Below are 18,687 nucleotides of genomic sequence, written 5' to 3'. Positions count from 1 at the left end.
TCAGTATTCCTGGTAACCTTGGGATTGAGGCCCCATTCAAGGAGCTGGCTTCTTGGACTCATGCTCTGATCATCTGGCAAGGCCAGCAGGCAGGCGTCCCTTAATTCTTTATCTTGCTGCTGCTGAACTGGGATTGGAGCATAGAGGAACGTGAGTCACACACCTAGGTCTGGGCCTGCCGTCTCTCTCCTCCTCATTCCCTGCCCAGCTTCCTGAGTTCCCTGAGACGCCTTCCAGGGAACATGCTCTCAGCGGCTCCCAACATATCCACAGCTTCTTTTTGTTACCTTCTAGACCACTGTCCCTGCTGTCCCTCAGGTAAGAGGCTGGTGGCCTGGGTGAGGGTCAGGATTGGCTGCTTTGTCTAGCTGCCCCTCAGAATCCTTGAGGCTAGACAGGCTCTAGAGGGGTCTGAAGAGCCGGGTTATATCTGACTTAGCTGTCATCAGTAACCATTCACGGGCACACAATCCCCCTTTGTCACTAACAGACACAGCACACACCCTTTCACCTGTTATAAACATTTAGCATACACACCACCAACAGATAGAACATTCCCTCATATCACACAAAATACATCCTTGTCACCTACAGACATAATTCTTGGCACTTCACAAACACGCAACACCCACCAACTCTAACATCCATGGATACAACCCATGACCCTACACTACAGGTAATGTATAAACTGTCACAACTAACACAATCCCCTCATGTTATGTATATCATACTGACAGGATGAAATATATGTCCTAGAAGACACACAACATGTGCAACAGTAGTGATAGACACAGTGAGCTATGGAAGGCCTTCCATTCACTGCAAACAAATCTACTCCACACAGACACACGCATGTGCACACACACACACACACGCACACACACACACACACACCTATGCAACCATCTGTACACAGCACAGAAACTCCCCTCACCCCCAAACAGGTCCCCAAGATCCTGGGGTGCTACTGCTTAGCTGGGGCAGGGGATAGGCAGGGACGGGGTCCAGTTAGCAACACCATCCCCACTTCTCACAGCCCTCCCCTGCCCTGGCCTGCTTGTGCATTGCGGGGCAGCCCGGAGCAGAGCCAGGGCTCCTGGCCACATCACAGAGCATGATAGGAGGGTCTCCATGCTGCTTCCTATGCCCTGGGACTAAGCACAAGCTGTTACTGTAAAAAGCTTACTAGCATTTATCATATGCCTACTGTGGGTCAGACATGCTTAATGCTTTTGTAAGTATTATCTTATTTAATTATACAATATTTTTATGAAGTAGATACTCAGCCTTATCTAATAGCTGTGTTTCCATAGAGGCTGAGAGAGATTGGAAACCTGCCCAATATGCCAGCAGTGAGATTTAGACATAGGTAAATGCGACACCAGGGTCCACCTCTTTATTTCTTTATTTATTTTAAAGATTTTATTGATTTTACAGAGGGGTGGGGCAGCAAGAAGTATCAGTCACTGTTGCTTCACTTTAGTTGTTCATTGCTTGCTTGTTGCTTGTATATGTGCCTTGATCGGACAAGCCCAGGTTGACACTCTACCCACTGCGCCACCACAGGCCAGACCACCTCTTTTTTATTTATTAATTTTTTTGTTTGCTTTTACTTTTTAGAGGTAACAAATGTGCAAACTAAAAGTTCAATAGCTATAAAAAAATACACAATGAAAAGACGCCCTTCGATCCTATTCGCCGGCCACCCAATTTGCTCTCTGGAGGAAACCCGATTTACCTGTCGGAGACCTCCCTTTTAACAACGGTGCTAGGGTGCTCTAGTGGAAGGGTTCCAAGAGCTGAGCCAGTCTCTGAGGCTTTCCCGTGCCCTCCCTGTGCCCAGGTACACAGGCAGCTGCCTCTGTTTGCCCCTGGGTTCCTTCCAACCTAAGTCCTAAGTCCTCTCCTGTCCGAAGTTCTCAGCCTTTGAGTCCCCTGGACTTGGGTCTCCCTCCCTTATCTGAACCCCCCTTATCTGAGCCCTGAGAGCTGTGGCCACACCCCTGAGGCTTCCTTTCAAGCTCCAGCACACAATGACATGACCCCTGTGTCAGCTGGGGCTTGTCCCCCAAGCACTGCTCACTTTACTATAGAACATGTGCTCAGGCTGGACAGGGAGAGAGCATGTGAGACTCAGCCTCAGCCAGAGGAAGGAGAGGCTGAGAGAGAAGAGGGAGAGGAGAGAGGAGACCGAGGACTAGCTGCCAGACACAATCCTTCACAGACCTAATCTCATCGTGAGGCGGGGCTGCCATCCCCACTTTACAGGTGACAAATCTGAGGTTCCAGGGGTCCAGCTGTCAAGTGGCAGAGTTAGGATTCAACCCCCAAAGTTTGAGAGAGGATAAGTAAATGACAGAAGGAAAGAGAGAGAGTGAGTGAGAGAGGGTCAGAGAGAGAAACAGCTGATGACATTGAGAATGAATTGAGGATTCAAGGTTGTCAAGTATTTGGGATGGCCACCCAAGAAAGGGGTCTCAGATTTTGTAGCAATCCCCCTCTTCCAGTGTCTCTTTCTTTATTTTGTCCATTTGTACCATTTGTCTTCCCCAGGGGTTGGGAACTTATGGCTCGAGAGCCATATGTGACTCTTTTGATGGCTGCATCTGGCTCGCAGACAAATATTTAATAAAAAAATAATAACATTAAAAATATAAAACATTCTCATGTATTACAATCCATTCATCTCCTACTGCTCATGTTCATGGTTGCGGGTGGCTGGAGCCAATCACAGCTATTCTCTGGGACAACATCAAATTTTTATTGGATAATGCCTAATGTACATGGGTCATTGTATAGCTCTCATGGAATTACATTTTAAAATATGTGGCATTTATGGCTCTCTCAGCCAAAAAATTTCCCGACCCCTGGCCTACCCTATGCTTATACCATCCTGTCTTAATTACTGTAATTTATAACATCTTAGTACATAACGTGGCATATTTTTTGACTTCTCATTCTCCAAATAGTCTTGGCTAATTCCAGACTCATGTTTACACACATATGCACGTGCACGTGTACACACACAAATGCCTGTATACCCACTGACAAGTTAAATAGAATATTGTAGCTCTAATAGGAGGCTCCTGTGTACCTCACTAATTCTGCCTCTCCCCAGAGGTAGTCACGTGCTGAATGTATTTTTATATATTGATGCATATGTATTGTGTCCATAACAGTAATAATGTCTTAAAGTTTTAAAATAGTATCACACTGTATTTGTCCTTCTGCACTTTGCTTTTTTAGTTTAGCATTGTGTTTATTGTCCATGTTATTGCATGTGGCTCTGTTCATTCTAACATATTTGCAGAATTACATTATAGAAGCATACAAATACATATTAATATTGCCAGTGAATGTAGGAAGGATGTGCTTATTTTCTTTTTATTTTCTTTTTTTTGGATGTGCTTATTTTCAATTTTATTTTGAAATTAATTTCCAAAATGATGGTGCCATTTGCACTCTCCTCTTAGCAGTGTTATGAGAGTTTCCATTGTTCTACATCCTCTCCACTACTTAAAATTGGCAGACTTTAATTTTTTCCAGTCTGGTGGTTGCTTGTTTTAATACTAACTGATTGCCTGAAACATTGATCATATTTTAATTTTTTTTAGTCTTCAGGCTTTTTCTTCTGTGACTTGCCTACTCTTTCCTTGACCTATTTTTTTTAAAAATTAGGCTGTCTTTAAGTTATTATTTTGTAGATATTTATATCATTCAAATTATGCCTGAAAATTCTTTGATGCATGTGTTACAAATATCTTCTCCTGGTCTGTGACTTGCCTCTTCACTATTTTTGTAGTATATATTTTTTTAGATTTTATTTATTGATTTTAGAGGGAAGAGAGAGGGAGAGAGAAGGGGGGAAACAGGAAGCATTAACTCCTAGTTGTTGCTTCTTGTATGTGCCTTGACCAGGTAAGTCCAGAGTTTCAAACTAGAGACCTCAGCATTCCAGGTAGATGCTTTATCCACTGTGCCATCTCAGGCTGTAGTATCTTTCGAAATACACAGTTTTAAACTTTATGCGATCAGATTTATCCAACTTTTCCTTGTTTGTTTGTAATTGATTGATTGATTGATTGATTGATTTTAGTGAGAGAGAAAAAGACAGGAACATCAAGCTGCTCCTGTGTGTGCCCTGACTGGGGATGGAACCGGTAATCTCTGTGCTTCGAGTCAATGCTCTGACCAACCAAGCTATTCAGCAAGCCTGTTGTTTGGGATTTCTATGTCTTAATTTAAGAAAAATTTCCCTACCTTTAGTTCATAATTATATTCTTCCTCATTTTCTTTCAAAACTTTTTATATTTTGCTTTTCACAGTTAGATTTTATGCCAGTTGGAATTTAATTCTGGATACAGTGTGAAGATGGGATCTATTTTTTCCCCTAATGGATAGCCAGTGATTTGCACCAATATCTACTCTTCTCTTAATGATCTGTAATGACAACTCTGTCAAATGTATCAAGTTTCTATGTGAGTGCTGTCTATTTCTGGTATCTCTATTCTGTTTCTTTAGGCCATTTGCTATCTTTTTGTTAATACTGCCATGACTTAACACTGTGAGTTTATGATAAGACTTGATATACGATAGGGAAAATCTGATGATGTGTTCTTATTGTTCATATGACCTGTTGTACTTCAAAAATGTCTTGGCTACTTTTGGATCTTTGATTTTTCATTTGGAATTTTAGAATCAGCTTATAAAGTTCTTTGAAGAACCAATTGGGATTTTTTTCAAGTGCTCTATTTATGTGACCTCTCCCAACTTTATTAACATCTAATTGGGAGTTTGATTGGACTGGCACTGAACTCATAGATTAAATTGGTAAGAACTTACATCTTTATAATATTGAAAGTCTCATGCATGATGAATATATCACATTATCTATACATGTAGTTCTTTAATTTTTAAAAAAATTGTATTATTATTTTTTTATGATTCACAGGTCAACTTTTTCAACAGTTATTGAGCACCTATTATGCCCCTGGAGTTGTACTGGGCTCTGGAAGTGGTGGTGGGGAAATAAAGCAGAAATAACTATCATACACAGCAGACCCTATGAAGGGGCAAAGTGAGGTTCTCTCTGAATGTTTTGGGGGTTGGGAGAAAGTAGGGTTCATAGGCAGCTAAACCCACTAATGACCTCATTATTTAATGGCAATATTTATTATTTAATGACAATCTTTAGGTTATCGTATTTTTCTTTGCCTAGGAAAGCGGCTCCTGAACCATTGCATAAGGGTGCACGCACCTAATCGGTGTGGACCACTTTGGATTTGTTGGAAGGCTCCACCTAAACACCAGGTATTAACAGAGTTTCGGGGCTGGTGGCTTCTTCCCTTTTCTCTGACTTCCAAAATTGTTGGTTCCATTCTGTTTGTTTTATCCCGGTCGCGAATAAGCACAGTTTCACAGCCCAGGTGCGGCCTCCGGACCCGTGCACGTGCGTTCTGCGCCCGCTGGGTTCCAAACCCGCCAGCTCCTCCTTTTCTCTGAGCCCCCAGTCCTCCTGCTGCAGCAGCGCGTGCCGATCCCGCGTGGAGGTCGAGTTTCATCCCGTGTTGAGGAGGACCCTGTGCCCCCACTTCCCACTCCCCGCTGAGCCCGAGGTCAGGGTCTCCTCCCTCGGGCAAGAGTGAGCATGGGCTCTGCCGTGTGCCCAGGCAGGAAGGCAAGGCTACCCCGGGACCCGGGCTCTACTCAGAAAACGCAGGTTCCCGCGCCCTCCGAGTGAGGGCGACTCGGAGGGGCAGGGTCGGGGAAGGCCCAGTCTACACTGCACGCTGGGTCTGGAACCGCATAGCGGAGCAGCCCAAGGCCCCCAGGCTGTGGGTAGTGGGAGCCGGGTGTGTGGGCAAGACCGCAGCCCAGGGCCCAGCACCCCAGGGCCGGACACCCCAGGGCGGGACACCCCAGTGCCAGCCCTAGTTCTTCTTCTTAAACTGAATTTATTCGGGTGATATTGGACTATAAATTATACAGGCTTAATTAAATACTATAACGTAAGCATTTGATTGTATCAGTGGTTTTCGTCAGGGGCTATTATTGCCTTCCAGGGACATTTGTATATTGTATTGTGTGTTCACCACCCCACGTCAAGTCTCCTTCCAACACTATTTATCCCCCCTTCGTATAGTTCTTATTTAATTATTTTTCAATAATTCTTATAATTTCCTGCATCAAGAGGAAATTGCACATTTTGGCTTCCAAAAATCATTATTTGCCAAGATAGTTTCCTTGCCATTATAAATTGTGTCTTCTTAAAAATGATATTTTCTGTTTAGAAAGTAAAGCAGTAAAATATATGGCATGTTAGCTGTAATAAGCGCTATGGAGAAAAATGAAGCAGTGTAGGGGCCTAGCACATGTCAGACGTGGTTGCAATTTGTTTGGGTTAAGAAGAAAGTACTCACTGAGAAGGTGGCATGTTAGTAAACACTTGGGAAAAGCTTGAGGCAGGAGTGTGCCTGGTGTGTTGAAGAAAACAGGAAGCCAGTCCGGCTAGAGTGGGGGAAGCTAGGGGCAGGAGATGAGATCAGGTTTTGCAGGCATTCTAAAGAACTTTGAATTTTTTGCTAAGTGAGATAGAAACCACTAGAGAATTTTGAGTGGGAGAATGATGTAATATGATATTTAAGAGGCTCAACTGCACTGCTGTGCTGAAGACAGACTAAAAGGGGTGTGACTGTGGGAGCAAGAAGACCAGTGAGGGGGGGGCTGCATCCAGGTCTTAGTCCATGGTGGCTTGACAAGGCCATAGCAGTTGAGACTATGAAAGTGTCAGACTATCTATCTATCTTATCTATCTATCTATTATCTATCATCTGTCATCATTTGAAATTGAAATTAAATTTATGTATTTAGTTTACAATTAAAAATAAATTCAAACATAAGGCAACTCCTTAAATGAGCAATCCTCTATTTTTCTCATAATACTATCCCAAAAAAGGTTTTTAGGCCAACTTGAATATATAAACTCTTAGGAATTTAGATGATATAGTCCAGAGTTCCTCAACCTCAGCAGTATTAACATTTCAAGCCAAACAGATTTTTGTTGTAAGGACTGTTTTGTGCATTGTAGGATGCTTAGCAACATTTGCTGGCCTCTACACACCGGATGCCAGCTGCCCCAGACAACACCCTTTCCCTGCCATTTGTGACAACCAGAATGTCTTGAGATACTGATAGATGTCCCTGGAAGGCAAAATAGCCCCTGACAAAAACAGTCAAATGCTTATTTATAACATTTAATTTATTCCTTTAGTCATTCACATACTTAAATATTTTGGGCAATAATTTATTATTTTACATAGAATGCCATTTTTAAATTTCTCATTTCATGAGAAACCAATTTATTTCATCCCTTTATGTGCATCGTTGATGTCAGCATCTTCATTGTCATTGCTCTTTTCTGTCATTTAACAGAGTTTTTCAGGTTCTCTCCTTTTTAAAAAATTCATATTAGAGAGGTGAGAGAGAGAGAGAGAAGGGGGGAGGAATGGGAAACATCAACTCCCATATGTGCCTTGACTAAGTAAGCCCAGGGTTTCAAACTGGCAACCTCAGCGTTCCAGGTCGATACTTCATCCACTGCACCACCAAGATCAGGCTCCAGGTTATATCATTTTCATTTCCTTCTACACTGTATGAAATACAGCACCTAACATCATATATGCTGTTATATAACAAAAGGTTATCACAAGAAAATGACATCCTAAGACAGTGGTAGTCAACCTGGTCCCTACCACCCACTAGTGGGTTTTCCAACTTTCATGGTGGGCGGTAGTGGAGCAACCGAAGTATAAATAAAAAGATAGATTTAACTATAGTAAGTTGTTTTATAAAGATTTATTCTGCCAAACAGCGAAAATCCGACAAAGTACTTGGTAAGTAATTATTATTATATGCTTTAACTTACTGTAGCTCTGCTTTATAAATTTACTTTCCTACTTTATAAATCACCATTATTGTGGAACCGATGGACAGTTAGAAAATTTTACTATTAATAGAGATACAAAAGTGGGCGGTAGGTATAAAAAGGTTGACTACCCCTGTCCTAAGACATAAATGTACATTATATAATACCAGGATAGTTTCCTTTTTCATTGTCATTCTATTCTCTAAAATCTAAACAAGTGCTGAATTATTTTAAAAAGAAACAGTCCCTGAGGTTGTGGATTGCCTATTGCTAATGTGAGGGTCCATTTTTGCTGTTTATTCGCCTGCTGTCATGAGAAGTAGTTTTCCCCCTCTCTGTTTGTTTGTCCGCCCTGGGAAGACTCTATTAAATGGGAATGGCCCACTGCTTTCTGGCTCTCCTGTTTCTCTACTGTCTGCTCAAATCCAGTGTGGACTCAGCCACTGATATTACACATGCCAAGCTGCCTTGCAGGCCACCAAGTAAAGTACCTGATAACATACCTTTGGTAGAGTGCTGGCCTGGAATGCTGAGGTTGCCAGTTCAAAACCCTGGGCTTGCCCGGTCAAGGCGCAAAGGACAAGCAACCAATGAACAGCTAGAGTGAGGCAATCACTTCTCATCCCCTCTGTCACCCTTCTCCCTTAAATCAATAAATAAAATCTTTAAAAACATTAAAAAAAAAAAAAAAAGGAACAGTCCCTGGCCATTTGGCTCAGTGGTAGAGCATCAGCCTGGCATGTGGATATCCGAGGACCTAGTTTGATTCTTGGTCAGGGCACACAAGAGAAGTGCCCATCTGCTTCTTCACCTCCCCCCCATTTTGCTTCTCTATCTCTCTCTATTTCTCTGCCTTCCCCTTTCCCCTTCCTGTAGCCATGGCTTGATTGGAGCAAATTGGCCCTGGGCGCTGAGGATGGCTCTATGACCTCCACCTCAGATGCTAAGAAGAGCTCGGTTGCTGAGCAACAGAGCAACTCCCCAGATGGGCAGATCATCGCCCCTTAGTGGGCTTGCCGGGTGGATTTCGGTTGAGGAACATATGGGAGTCTGTCTCTGCTTCCCCTCCTCTTGCTGAATAAAAAAACAAAAAACAAAAAAAACCCTTCCTTATTACAAAAAATTGAAAACACATACGAGAATGCACTTAGTGGTATAATGGATTCTCATGTGGCATCAGCCAATTTCAACAATTATCAACCTTTTTTTTGTGGCAGAGACAGGGAGAGTCAGAGAGAGGAACAGATAGGTACAGATAGACAGGAAGGGAGAGAGATGAGAAACATCAAGTCTTCGTTGTGGTTCCTTAGTTGTTCATTGATTGATTTCTCATATGTCCCTTAACTGTGAGACTATAGTAGACCAAGTGGCCCCTTGCTGGATAAAGCGACCTTGGGCTCAAGCTGTTGAGCCTTGCTTAAGCTGGCAACCTCGGGGTCTCAAACCTGGTTCCTCCACATCCCAGTCCGATGCTCTATCCACTGCGCACTGCCTGGTCAGGCTCAACCCATTTTTTTTTTTTTTTTTTTTTTTTTTTACAGAGACAGAGAGAGAGTCAGAGAGAGAGACAGATAGGGACAGACAGACAGAAATGGAGAGAGATGAGAAGCATCAATCATCAATTTTTTGTTGCGACACCTTAGTTGTTCATTGATTGCTTTCTCATATGTGCCTTGACTATGGGGCTACAGCAGACTGAATATCGCCTTGCTTGAGCCAGTGACCTTGGGTCCAAGCTGGTGAGCTTTGCTCAAACCAGATGAGCCCGTGCTCGAGCTGGCGACCTCGGGGTCTCGAACCTGGGTCCTCCGTATCCCAGTCTAATGCTCCATCCACTGTGCCTATTATTATTATTATTTTTTTTTTTTTTTTTTTTTTTTACAGAGACAGAGAGAGTCAGAGTGAGGGATAGACAGGGACAGACAGACAGGAACGGAGAAATGAGAAGCATCAATCATTAGTTTTTCGTTGTGCATTGCGACACTTTAGTTGTTTATTGATTGCTTTCTCATATGTGCCTTGACCATGGGCCTTCAGCAGACCGAGTAACCCCTTGCTTGAGCCAGCGACCTTGGGTCCAAGCTGGTGAGCTTTTGCTCAAACCAGATGAGCCCGCGCTGAAGCTGACAACCTCAGGGTCTTGAACCTGGGTCCTCAGCATCCCAGTTCGACGCTCTATCCACTACGCCACCGCCTGGTCAGGCTGCCCCATATTATTTTGAAGCAAATTCCAAAAGTATAATTTTATCTACAAATATTTTGTATGTATCTCTAAAAGACAAAAATTCTTTTTAACGTAACTGTGAAACCATTAACCTAACAACTAACATTAATTTATTTTCTTTACAGTATAAAATCTTTATATTTAGAATTAGCCAGCTAGACTCAGTTTGTTTGTTTGTTTGTTTGTTTATTTATTTATTTATGTATTTATTGTGACAGAGAGAGTCAGAGAGAGGGACAGAGACAGACAGGCAGCAGGAAGGGAGAGAGATGAGAAGCATCAATTCTTCCTTGAGACACCTTAGTTGTTCATTGATTACTTTCTTATATGTGCCTTGATGGGAGGTGGGTGTTGCAGCAGAGTGATTGACCCCTTGCTCGAGCCGGTGACCTTGGGCTCAAGCTGGTGAGCCTTGCTCAAACCAGATGAGCCTGCGCTCAAGCTGGCGACCTTGAGGTTTCAAACCTGGGTCTTCCACATCCCAGTCCGAAGCTCTATCCACTGTGCCACCACCTGGTCAGGCTGTTTATTTATTTTTATTTGTTAATATTTTTTTTGTTGATTTTTTTAAGAGGAAGGAAGAGAGAGACAGACTGACAGAGAGACAGAGAGAAACATTGATTAGTTCCACTTATACATTCATTGGTTGATTTCTGTATGTGCCCTGACTTGGCATCGAACCCACAACCTTGGTGGGTCAGAACAATGTTCTAACCAATTGAGATCCGGCCAGGGCTTGGACTCAGTTTAGATGATCCCAATTTTGGCAATATCCAAAGCATCAGCCTGACGTGTGATGGCGCAGTGGATAAAGTGTCAACCTGGAACACACTGAGGTTGCCGGTTCAAACCCCTGGGCTTGCCCAGTCAAGGCACATGTAGGAAGCAACTACTATGAGTTGATGCTTCCTGCTTTTTCTCTTTTCCTCCTTCTTTCTCTCTCTCTCTTTCCCTAAAAATCAATAAATAACCCTTTCCCTCAAATATCCAATATCCAAAGCATCATAGGAGCCAGTTGAACATATGCCTTCTTCTTTCCATCAGACCTGATCAGGGTGTTGACCTTAGCCATGTCAACGTCTACAGTGTTTTTTGTTTTATTTTTTAAAAGATTTTGTTTATTGATTTTAGAGAGAGGAGAGTGAGGGGAGGGAGAAGCAAAAAGCATCAACTAATAGTTTCTTCTCATATGTGCCTTGACCAGGTGGGGTTTCAAACCAGCAAACTCAGCATTCCAGATGGACACTTTATCCACTGTGCCACCACAGGTCAGGTATCAGCCGTGTTTTTCAATTGTGGGATCCACAGACTGGTCCATCAGAAATTTTGTGTGGGTCTGCGAAGGAGTTAACCACCCTGATGTTGTATGAAGATTCTACATCCAGTGATCTTAGTTGAATTCGGTTATGCTTAGGGTGATTTCTGCTGAAATAATTCTATTTTCACCAGTCTCCAAATATAAAAGGATGAAAACCACTGTCATAGAGCTTCTTCACAGCCTATTGGACATAGTTGATTTGACTGATCCAAGTTCCAACAAGAGCCACAGGTTGCATGTGATTTTTATGTCTCTAAAGTCTTTTTCAATCTAAAACAATCTCTTCCCCATTTTTCCCCTTTGTAGTTGGTCTGTTGAAGAAACCGATCAGTTGCCTTGCAGAATGTCTTTGTTCCACATTCTGGGTTTGACTGATTGCTTCCTTGCAAGGTCCTTATATTGTTCCTCTGTTCCCTGTGTTTCCTGCAAACTGAAGGTTAGATCTAAAGGCTTGATTAAATGCAGAGTTTAATGTATTTTAAAATAGAACTAACAGAATTTGCTAACAGAATGGGTGTGGGGGGAGAGAAAGGAGGAGGGGATAAGGGGAGGAGGAGCAGGAAGAATCAACTTTCATATGTGCCTTGACAGAGCAAACCCAGAGTTTCGAATCAGCAACCTCAGCATTGCAGGTTGACGCTTTAACCTTTGCACCACCACAGGCCAGGACTTTGATAATCTCAAGAGGTGCTGCAGTGCAACTGCTACATGAACATATGTGAGTGAGGGACTATTGAAAAAAGGCTGAGCTCAACCATCCTGGGTTTGAGCCAGGTGTCCTGGAGACTGTGTCCGCATGGGGCTGGCTGATCCTGGAGGTCCCTCCTTGGTTTGGTGTCCCTCCTGGAGTGTGGAGAACAGCTGAGAAGGTGCAGCCAATTTTGGGGAAGAGGATCTGGGTGAGGGCCTTGGATTTCAGGTGGACATTTTGTGTGAAGGTTCAACTCTATGACCAGATCGTGTCCTCTGTGTCTCAGGACACTCGGGCTCAAAAGGCCTCTGAGAGAGAGGAGACGATGACCAAATGGGACCTTTTCAAAGTCCCTAGTGGGAGGCCTAGGGAGACCTGAGGAGAGTGTGGTGTGGTGGGGGAGTGTGGAGGGTAGTGGGTGAATGAACACAAGGAGGGTAGTGACTCTGGGCAGGTGTGAGGGGGTAATAGATATGGGCATTGAGTGTGTGTGTGTGTGTGTGTGTGTGTGTGTGTGCGTGTGTGTCTGTGTCTGTGTGTGTAGGGACGTAATAGTCAGAGAATCTCTGCATAATACAGACAGTCCCTGGGTTACAAACGAGATAAGTTCAGTAGGTTTGTTTCAGTATTTATATGCAGAGGAAGGTAAAAATAAATACTGTGTTAAGACAAACATGTCTAAGTTGTATTTAATAAGTAAATGTACCTGTTCCAACTTACATACGAATTCAACTTAAGAACAAACCTACGGAACCTATCTCGTTTGTAACCCGGGGACTGCCTGTACCCTGTATTGAGAATATGTGAGCCTGCAAGGTTGTATGCATAAGCGGTCTGACCATGTCTGCCTGTGGTGTTTGGGCAGAGCTGGGGCAGAGGGGCAGACTTTTGGCTCTAGTTTTTAGGCCTGAGGCACATGTAAAAGTGTTTTGTCCTTTGAGATTTATTTTTGGCTTTGATAAGGGAAAGCAGTGGGTTCCCTGTCAGCCAGAGGAGGCTAGCTCAGACACCCAGGGTGGAGCAGTGGCTGGACCCTGTGGGGAGTCGGGGGCCTGCACTCCTGGCTCTGCTTTCTACCTGCCTCACTGTGCAACCCGGTCTTGTCAAGACCCGTTTCCCTCTCTGTGTAGGAGGGCACTGGATTGACTGATACCCGGGAGACAGTGTACATTACACTACAGTGCCCGGTGCCTGCGTGTGTTCAGTAAATGTTGGTTGAATAAATGAGGGGAAAATGGACTAAAAACCAAGGAGGGAGCTCTGGCCCATCCTCTACTTATGTGCACACGAAGTTTCCACCAAACTGACTTTCTCTCTCTCTCTCTCTCTCTCTCACACACACACACACACACACACACACACACACACACACACACACACACACCCCCTTATTCACTCTCACTCACTCCCCCTAACTCCCGTGTTGCCAAATTGCTGCTCAGGTTAGTCTGAGACTTCCTCTGGGACCCACCCACCCTGAGACTTCCTCTGGGACCCACCCACCCAGGTCCGAAGCGCTGTCCCAGGGCTTCCCTGGGCTTGGTGCTTGGCCACCAGGGGTGCCCAGCCCATTCATGCCTCTGACACAGCAGCTCTTCTGAGCTCCTCCCTTCTCATCCTTTGTATATTCTGTCTCCCTCTTTCCTCCTCCTCTCCCTGTTTTTTCTTTTTTCTCTCATGCCCATACACAGACACACAGACACACAGACACACAGACACACGTGCACTCACGTACAGGCAGGCGCACGCCACTGTCTGTCTCGCCCTTTTCTCTTTGAACTCCCTTGGTTTTTGTCCTGGAGCTCTTCGTCCCTCTCCTGCGCTCTCTGTGTTTACACACACTCTGTCTTTCTGCCTCCGTCTCTCATTCCATCCCGACTCCCCCTCTTCCTCGTGTCTCCCCCTCTTCTTCGTGTCTCCCCCTCATCCTTGCTCTCATGCTCGCTTTCTCTCTCTCCTAAGAGCACGCTCGCTCATTTCTCGCTTTCCCTCCCTTGCGTTTTCTCTCTCTCTCCCCCGAGCTCCCTGGCATGGTGCTGCTGCCTCCACCTCACGCTGCTCTCTGCTCTGAGACTCCCCCAAGCAGTGTCCAGGACCTGGGTGACCCAACTTGGAGGTTCCTGTGGCATCTGTTCGAGGGGCCCTAGGGTCACAGCATTTCCTCCCAGGAGTGACGGGGCAGTGGCTTCCTCTGTTTCCTCACTTCTGCAATTTCCAGAAAGCACAGAGACTGGGTCTGCAGACAGAGACACTCAGATCCTGCAGCTGCAGCCACTGTCCCTGCTACAGGTAAGGGGGTCCCAGTCCTGGCTGGCAAGGGGGAGGCATATGAATATGTCCTCAGTAGACCGAGGTCATGCCCCTAGCCTGCGGCAAAGCACATGGTGGTTCTGCTTTTAAGGAACTGTTTTTGGAATCTTCCTGAGGCCCAGAGTGTTATGTTTACAAAGAATTCCTCAGGACCACACTTTCCCAGGAATCCAGCTCCCCTCTTGGGTTCTTTGAGGGCAAGGCAGTGCTGACATGACCTCAGAGACCTCAGTGGGAGGTGATAACGGTGAGAGCAGGGCTACCTAGACCTCAGGGAGCTGAATGCCGTTCACTTTACTAGCTGTGTCACCTTGGCCAAGTCGCACCCTCTCTCTGCACCTCAGTTTCCTAAATTGTCAAGTGAGGATAATACCATCTCCCCAGCAGGATTGTTGGGAGTGTTGAAGGCTCTGGGACAGGGCTGGGTCCCTAGGAACTCACTAGACACTAGGTCTTCCCAGGGGTAGTGATATAGAGCCAGGTGATCGGTACAGAGGGCCTGGCCCACACCAGTTTCCCCAGCAGGTTTCAGGTGGTAAGGACAGGGCACAGACTGGTACCCATGCTGAACCAGGGCTGTTGTCCAGACACTCGCTCGCCTGGCAAGAATGAGGATACCGGCAGTCACTCTCCAGGCATGCAGGCAGCTCTGACTTAGCTGTGACTGAAGATGTAACTGTGCTCCAGGTGCTTGGAGAGAGAGAGAGTGTGTGTGTTGAGGGGGGAGGGTGCTAGGAGAGCAAAAAAAAAAAGAGATGTGCCTGCCTTTAGGTACTGAATACACAGCCAAGACAAGACATCTACTCTGGAGGTGAAGAAATGGCCCCAGGTTTGAGAGGGGCACCAGACTTTTGATTTCAGCTCCTGCTTACAAGCTGGGACCTTGGGCAATGCAGGAGCCTCACTTCCCTCCTTTGCGGATCGGGGTTTAATCTTATTTTTTATTTTATTAAAAAAAATTTTTTTTACAGAGACAGAGCGAGAGTCAAAGAGAGGGATAGATAGGGACAGACAGACAGGAACGCAGAGAGATGAGAAGCATCAATCATCAGTTTTTCATTGTGGCACTTTTTAGTTGTTCATTGATTGCTTTCTCATATGTGCCTTGACCATTGGGCTACAGCAGACCGAGTGACCCCTTGCTCAAGCCAGCAACCTTGGGTGAGCCCGCTCAAGCTGGTGACCTCGGGGTCTTGAACCTGGGTCCTCCGCATCCCAGTCTGATGCTCTATCCACTGCGCCATGGTCTGGTCAGGCTGGATCGGAGTTTAAAGTACTGACCTTGCGGCTTTAGGAGGAGGATGAAGTAAGAGGCTGGATGGGACAGTGCATTGGTAATTGTGGACGCTGTACAGATGCAGACTGATGTGTTACTACCAATGCCAATCCTGTAATTCCTACTGAAAGTGCCTGAAGGATGAAGAATGTGTTTTATTCATTGTTTTATCCTTACCCTTAGCACAGAGTTTGGTGCCTAGTTTATCTCAGAGTATGAATTGAATAGACGAACGATAAAGTAGTATGTTGTACTTGGAAGACAAGGAACAACAAGCCAGAGGCCTAGCATCTGGTCCCAGGTCTGCTCTGACACTGTTGTCACTTTGGGTAAATCCTTTCTCTTCTCGGTACAGATAGGGACATCTTTCCAAAGAAGGTTTGAGTAAGAAAGTCAGTCAATAGGTTTGACAAAATGTGCCTTGAGGACTGAATTTGTGCTCCTGATTGGTACTAGGGTAGGGTTTGGTGTGTGATGACAGGCCATGATTCTCTCTGCTTGTGCTTTTATAGGGAGACCTTTACAAAGAGATCTCCTTCTTCCCCAGGCCTGTGAACGAGGCCTTGTTGAGGAGAAGGGGGTGGTCCTCAGTTTCAGTGACAGCCCTTCCTTCTGGTACAGGTTCCTCCTCCTTGCCCCCTGGTGGGCCCATCAGGGCATACACAGCTGAGCTGTCGCCTGGGAACATGCCCCACCGGGACTGGTCTCGGGGGTGTGGGTTAGGAGTGGAGCCGGTTCCTCGAAGGGCACATGCTGGGCCCCGCACAGCCACCGCTCTCACTATCAGGCTGCTTGGCAGCAGGTGGGAGGGGAATCCTCTGGTGTATGCACGCGTGTCTGTGGTTGTGTGGGTGCACTGGGGCGTTGTCCAGCCTGCACGTGGGCCTGGTACAGCTCAGCATTCCCAGGAGCAGGATTGTCAGTGCAGCCAGCTGAGAGGTTAATACCTGTCTGTCTTTCTTCCCTTGTGTCTTCAGCCAAAGGGAACCCAGAGCCAGTGTGTGTGTGTGTGTGTGTGTGTGAAAGAGAGAGAGAGAGAGAGAGAGAGAGAGAGAGAGGATATGGTCGGGGGAGATCACTCCTCAGCAGCCCCTTCCTGCCCCCTTAGTTCTGCAGGACGGGGACCCTCAGGGCCTGGGTTTGGAGTTGAGCTTAGCTGGCTGATGGGAGAAGCATGTTAAAGATTTGTGCGGACTCCTTTACAGTTTATAAAGTCCACTTGAATTTACCAAGTGCTTCACAGTTAGCCAAACCCTTTATCACTCCCTCAGATCTTACTTCCTTTTCACATTAACACTGGAGGTGGGTGTGGCACCCCACTTTGCTTGGAGCTTGAGAGACTCACTCAACATGGTAGGTGGCACTGCTGAAGCCACAGCCCAGACCCCCTCATCCCACTTCCTGTCATTTTTCTTCAGCCACTCCTGGCGGCTGTTTCCAAAAGAGGAGGTGTGGCTGGTTTGGTGTATGGATGGTTTCTTTGCTTATTTATTCACTCATTCATTCACCAAACATTTTCTGAAGTGGAAGAAGGGGAGAGGAAATCACAGTTATTGAGCAACAGCCATGTGCAAAAATTTCTTCGGTCCTGCTTACAACTACCTGGTGAAGAAGGTTTTATTATTGCTCTTTTTCTAGTTAAGAAACAGAGGCTTCAAAAGCCAAACATCAGCTAGGAAAGAGCAGAGCCAGGTGCAGATCTGGGTCTGTGTGACTCCACTTGGGCCAGGCCCTGGTTGATCATGAGGGTACTAGCAGGATGCAGGAGTTTCGAGGCTGGGAAGACGTCAGTGTGACTCCTGGTATCACAGAAGGGTGTGCCCTGTGCTGGGGAAGTCCAGAAGAGGAAGCACCTCCCCACTCTCTCCTGCCCTCCCTGCCTGGCTTCCAGGAAGCAAGGAGAGGCGAGGCTGACTTAGACAGATACTACCCCATGAACTCGGTCCCTAACCAGATATTATCACCATCCTGTCCTGCCCATCCCGAGTGAGGCACCCCAACTGCTGATTAGTGATGATTGAGCATTTTTTTATATACTTGTTCGTTATTTGTTTATCTTTGGAGAAAAGTCTATTCGTGTCCTTTGCCTATTTTAAAAGTATTTATTTATTGTTATTGAGTTGTAAGAGTGCTTTTTATATTCTGGATATTAACCTCTTATCCAATATATGATTTGCAAATATTTCCTTTCATTCTGTAGTTTGTCTTTTTACTCTGCTGATTGTTTCCTTTGCCACACAGAAGTTTTTAAGCTTGGTGTAGTCCTCTATGTCCATTTTTGCTATTGTTACTTGTATTATTATTATTATTATTTTTTGACAGAGACAGTGAGAGAGTCAGAGAGAGGGACAGATAGGGACAGACAGACAGGAACGGAGAGAGATAAGAAGCATCAATTCTTTGTTGCAGCTCCTTAGTTGTCCATGGATTGCTTTCTCATATGTGCCTGATTGGGGGGCTACAGCAGAGCGAGTGACCCCTTGCTCAAGCCAGCAACCTTGGGCTCAAGCCAGTGACCTTTGGGCTCAAGCCAGCGACCATGAAGTCATGTCTATGATCCCATGCTCAAGCCAGTGACCCTGTGCTCAAGCTGGTGAGCCCATGCTCAAGCTGGATGAGCCTGTGCTTAAGCTGGCGACCTCAGGGTTTCGAACCTGGCTCTTCCGTGTCCTAGTCTGATGCTCCATCCACTGTGCCACCACCTGGTCAGGCATTACTTGTATTTTTTATATCATACCCAAGTAATCATTGCCCATTCCAATGTCATGAAAATTTACCCCTGTTGGCCCTGGCCGGTTGGCTCAGTGGTGGAGCATCGGTCTGGCGTGCAGAAGTCCCGGGTTCGATTCCCGGCCAGGGCACACAGAAGAAGCGCCTATCTGCTTCTCCACCTCTCCCCCTCTCCTTCCTCTCTGTCTCTCTCTTCCCCTCCCGCAGTGAGACT

At 45.5% G+C, this 18,687-nt stretch overlaps 1 protein-coding gene across 5 annotated transcripts in view; it reads left to right on the top strand.

Annotated features, from left to right (window-relative positions):
• Nucleotides 1-206: 206 nt before the first annotated feature.
• Nucleotides 207-18,687, top strand: part of PTAFR (platelet activating factor receptor) — a 36,971-nt gene continuing 18,490 nt past the window's right edge. Inside the window, exons 1-4 of one of the 5 annotated variants that reach the window (XM_066375599.1) lie at nt 207-318; nt 1,314-1,369; nt 5,219-5,310; nt 11,353-11,416. The gene's annotated coding sequence lies outside the window, so the exon portion shown is untranslated. Of the gene's footprint in view, nt 319-1,313; nt 1,370-5,218; nt 5,311-11,352; nt 11,417-14,261; nt 14,447-18,687 lie in introns of those variants that run through there. The other 4 variants (XM_066375600.1, XM_066375597.1, XM_066375598.1 and 1 more) reach the window with 4 other exon arrangements.

Source organism: Saccopteryx leptura, chromosome 3, assembly GCF_036850995.1.
Source record: "Saccopteryx leptura isolate mSacLep1 chromosome 3, mSacLep1_pri_phased_curated, whole genome shotgun sequence".
NCBI classification, from domain to species: Eukaryota; Metazoa; Chordata; class Mammalia; order Chiroptera; family Emballonuridae; genus Saccopteryx; species Saccopteryx leptura.
This window is presented reverse-complemented; position numbering and strand designations above follow the sequence as displayed.